The sequence below is a fragment of the Curcuma longa genome, chromosome 1, assembly GCF_044706935.1.
Source record: "Curcuma longa cultivar G26 ecotype Majalengka, Jawa Barat chromosome 1, ITB_CL_G26_1.1, whole genome shotgun sequence".
Taxonomy (NCBI): Eukaryota; Viridiplantae; Streptophyta; class Magnoliopsida; order Zingiberales; family Zingiberaceae; genus Curcuma; species Curcuma longa.
This window is the reverse complement of record NC_133861.1, coordinates 5,779,583-5,784,582: the sequence shown is the minus strand read 5'-3', so window position 1 is coordinate 5,784,582 and position 5,000 is coordinate 5,779,583.

Sequence of the window (5,000 nt, the reverse complement as noted above, 5' to 3'; positions counted from 1 at the left end):
ACTACTCCTTGATCACTTATAGTACCCCAAACATCCGACTGCATTTTCCAACTGAAATGGAAAATAACTACCGAAATGGAATTGTACATCCAGAATAGACCTAAGAAGACATGATCCCAGGCGGATACTTGACATGTCCCCCCTCTTCCAGGTCCATCACAAGGGAAACGAAAACCAAGATTTGCTTTATCAGGGATCAAACGGGAACTGCGAGCAAATAGAACACCCTTCAGTAGTATCAATACAGTTACGTGGATCGTAAATGCATGAATATGATGGACTAAAAAGTCTGCGGTTCCTAATGGAATAGGTAACAAAGCAACTTTGCCGCCTACTGCTACCAACTCACCACCTCCCCAAGTTAAGCTGGTACTTGCTGTTGCACCAGGAGCTGTTATGCCAGGTGCTAAAGCATGGGTGTTTTGTACCCATTGAGCAAGGATGGGTTGTAATTGTATAGCGGTATCTGAAAACATATCTTGGGGACGCCCTAAAGCACTCATGGTATCATTATGAATATACAAGCCAAAACTGTGAAAACCTAAAAATATACATACCCAGTTAAGATGTGATATGATTGCATCGCGGTGTCTAAGGACACGATCTAATAGATCGTTGTATCGAGTAGTTGGATCGTAATCTCTTACCATAAAAATTGCTGCATGTGCAGCAGCACCAACTATAAGAAACCCACCGATCCACATGTGATGGGTGAACAACGAAAGTTGTGTACCATAGTCAATAGCTAGGTATGGATAGGGAGGCATGGAATACATATGGTGAGCTACAACAATGGTTAAAGAACCTAACATAGCGAGGTTAAGAGATAATTGAGCATGCCACGATGTTGTTAGGATTTCATAGAGTCCCTTATGGCCCTGCCCGGTAAATGGACCTTTATGAGCCTCTAAAATGTCTTTAAGGCCATGACCAATGCCCCAGTTAGTTCTATACATATGACCTGCGATCAGGAAAAGAATAGCAATAGCTAAATGATGGTGTGCAATATCGGTTAGCCATAGACCACCTGTTATTGGGTCTAATCCTCCACGAAAAGTCAGAAATTCTGCGTATTTTGACCAATTCAAGGTGAAAAAGGGGGTTGCTCCCTCGGCAAAACTAGGATAAAGTTGAGCCAAAAGGTTCCGATTTAAGATAAATTCATGAGGAAGTGGTATTTCTTTAGGATCAACTCCAGCGTCGAGAAATTGGTTAATCGGTAAAGATACATGGATTTGGTGTCCCGCCCAAGAAAGAGACCCAAGTCCTAATAACCCCGCTAGGTGGTGATTTAACATGGATTCCACATCTTGGAACCAAGCCAATTTTGGGGCGGCTTTATGATAATGGAACCAACCGGCAAAAAGCATTAACGATGCAAAGACCAATGCCCCAATGGCGGTACAATAAAGTTGTAATTCATTAGTTATTCCAGATGCTCGCCAAATCTGAAAAAAACCGGAGGTTATTTGTATTCCTCGGAAACCCCCACCCACATCACCATTCAATATTTCTTGACCCACTATTGGCCAAACTACCTGAGCACTGGGTGCAATGTGAGTAGGATCACTTAGCCATGCTTCATAATTTGAAAAACGGGCGCCATGGAAGTACATCCCACTCAACCAAAGAAAGATAATGGAGAGTTGACCGAAATGAGCACTAAATACTTTTCGAGAGATCTCCTCCAAATCACTGGTATGACTATCGAAATCGTGAGCATCAGCATGTAGGTTCCAGATCCAAGTGGTAGTATCGGGGCCTTTAGCTATTGTTCTTGAGAAATGGCCGGGTCTGGCCCATTCCTCGAAAGAGGTTTTTATAGGATCCCTATCTACAACAATTTTAACTTCTGGTTCCGGCGAACGAATAATCATTAAGTCCTCCTCTTTCCGGACAACACATACAAAGAGACCCGCCAATCATCAAGTTTTTAGTGAACCTCCGAAAGATAGCTATTTTTTTTTTATGATTAATCCTTTTTTTCCTATCTCCCATCCATCTATTTAGTTATTCACTAGAGCAATTATGATATTGAAGTCAATCCGAGGCAAGTGTTCGGATCTATTATGACATAACGATTAGGTGCCCAAGGGGCCTATTTTCCTTGGAAAGTACTTTCCCGGCGAAACGAAAAAACAATTTTTTTTGCAACCTAAACCTAGTATACTTATATCTGAATGTATAAGTACCCATATGAATCTACTTCTATGAAATATTCTATTCCTTTACTAGAAATCACAAGATCATTCATTAGGATTAATAAGATCCATTGCTATATCTTATCCATATTTAGTCATTCCACCGTATCTTGTATCTTTCTTTTACTAGCTTTATTAGTTTTATTCTATACCGTTTTATCCCTATGAGATACCATACAATGATTTTAGAAAGAAAGGATATAATGAAACTCTTGATTGGATCTTTTCATGGGAACACGATCTATTTTATTTGATTGATGGATCCAACAACTAATTTTAATGAATTAAAAAAGGGAGTGGTCTTATTCAAAACGCCTCGTGATCTTCAACCAATTTTGTGCTTCAATATAATTACCCGGACTAAGCGCTATAGCTTGTTTCCAATACTCAGCAGCTTGATCGGACCAAGCCTCTGCAATTTCAGAATCACCTTGTAGAATGGCCTGTTCTCCCCGGTCGGAATAGGTAGCTCCTTCCCTTCGAACCGTACTTGAGAGTTTCCTACCTCATACGGCTCGACAATCGATTCTTTTTGCTTGCGCCCCGTCTTAATCTACCTTATGTTAATTGAATTAGATTTGTCATATTGTCATAAAAGTATCCCATTTTTGTTGGGTTAGCCAGAAGAAGTTAATTACATAAGTTTAAAACTCTAATTTTTTGATCAATAAAAAGCTTTATCTTTTCTCCCACCTTCAGAGGAATGAAGTATGGATCGACCCTATATCCTATATATAATAGTGTTAAAATATAGTGTTAGAATTCTCTGAAAGGTAACTATCTCGATTGCATATATGCAATTTATATAATATAGATATAGAATTTTTGAAAAAGACTTTCCTCCCTAATATCCTAATATAATATAAGAAAAAAGAACTTACGATCTTTGGGATCTGATGCTACACCGCTGCTCAATACCTTAGTGGATCAACTCTATTACATAATTTGATTCCTAACTTTTATCCTGTATCACGGGATAAGTAAGTAAAGCAGTTCTTAACTCTATCGACCAAATAGTTTGCTAATTGATCTTTACGGTGCTTTCTCTATCAATTCAATCCTTTATCCATGGAGTATATAGGTTTTATCTATTTCTTCTTAATTTTGGTTCTCGTGAAGTCTCTTTACTTGCTACAGCTGATAAAAACCGTTGCTTTAGACGACGCATATGTAGAAAACCTATTTCATTCTAGTATTTACTAGTTAATTGGATCTTTTTTCCTTCTTTCTATAGTAGAGATAGTCGCACGTAATGACAGATCACGGCCATATTATTAAAAGCTTGTGGTAAGAATGGGTTTCGTTCCAGTGCCCGGAAATAATATTCCAAAGCCCTTGTATGCTCTCCGTTGCTTGTGTGTATAAGTCCTATGTTATAGAGTATATAACTTCGATCATAGGGATCAATTTCTGGTCGCGTAGCTTCATAATAATTTTGTAAAGCTTCCGCATAATTTCCTTCGGATTGAGCCAACATCCGTTACGGTCGTTCATTCTATTCAAAGAATCTCCGTTCCAGAACCGTACGTGAGATTTTCATTTCATATGGCTCCTCCCTTCTTTCTGCGCATAGTACTAAGGGAAATAATCCATGAAATTCAAATTTGACTATTCTCATTATGAACTGAAAGGAGCTAGTATTTTTACAAGAAATCTCTAGCCAGCCTTCCTGCAAGAGGTTGTTTATTAACACCAACTGTATTAGTACTAGATGGAAATGGTAACTCCAACAATTTCTTTGTCCTCAACGCCCCCTATTTCCAGGAATTAGTCACTTCAACGATCTTTGATGGTTATACGGATACCCAAAGTACGAACGAGATGGATGTTTGTTGTCCCAACCATTCTTGTTAGCCCCGATACCGATAAGGAAAAGGGTAATTTATAACAAAGTTTTCATGTTGTTGATTCCTAGGTGTAGTGCTTCTTCCCCTATGCTGCCTATTGGTACTAGTGGAGTAGGATTGACTCGCAATACGGAACCCATAGGTGTAACCTTTCGCTAAATACTAAAATCAACAATTGAAGCATCCGAGGCTGCATCAATCGAGGATACACGACAGAAGGAATTGTTCTATCTACAAACTTCACCTTCACCAAGCGTGGGTTTATTTTAATAATTTGGTTTTTTCTATCTCGAACCATGTCTCTTTTCTTTCTCGTAATACTGGACCTAAAAAAAAAAAAGAATCAAATCGCACCATCTCTGTAATAGGTAAATGCCTTTTTTTCTCCGGAAGTTGTCGGAATTATTCGTAATAAGATATTGGCCACAATTGAAGAGGTCTTATCAATAAAATTTGCATTTATCTGAGATCTTGGCATAATTAACAATCCATTCTATAATTCTTTTCATTACCCTTAGGGTAAGGGGAAAATGATCCCGCAAACTAAAGGAATTGTACGGTACGAAATAACATAAAATAAAAACAGACTAATTCTAAAAAAAGATGTGGACCTTTTGTTTGGATTGGACAAGGAGAGATATGAAATATTGAAATCAGATTCGATTTCATTCGAATTTCGTAGTATAACAATGAACGGAACTAAATTCGAGAAGTTTTTATTTGGTTATGATCCAAAGAAGAAACAAAAAACAAAACGAAATAATTTTTCTATAAAAAAATGGATAAGACTAAGGTAAGTATCCGTTTTGTTTTTTGTTTGCATATTGGAATGAGTCAAAAGTCAAATGTTTTGGCAATTCCTCGTGGGGGGATAAAGAAATATAATTTTTAATCAGAGCTTTCGATCTTTGTTTATCCTTCGTAGTAATAATATCTCTCGGTTTACAACGAT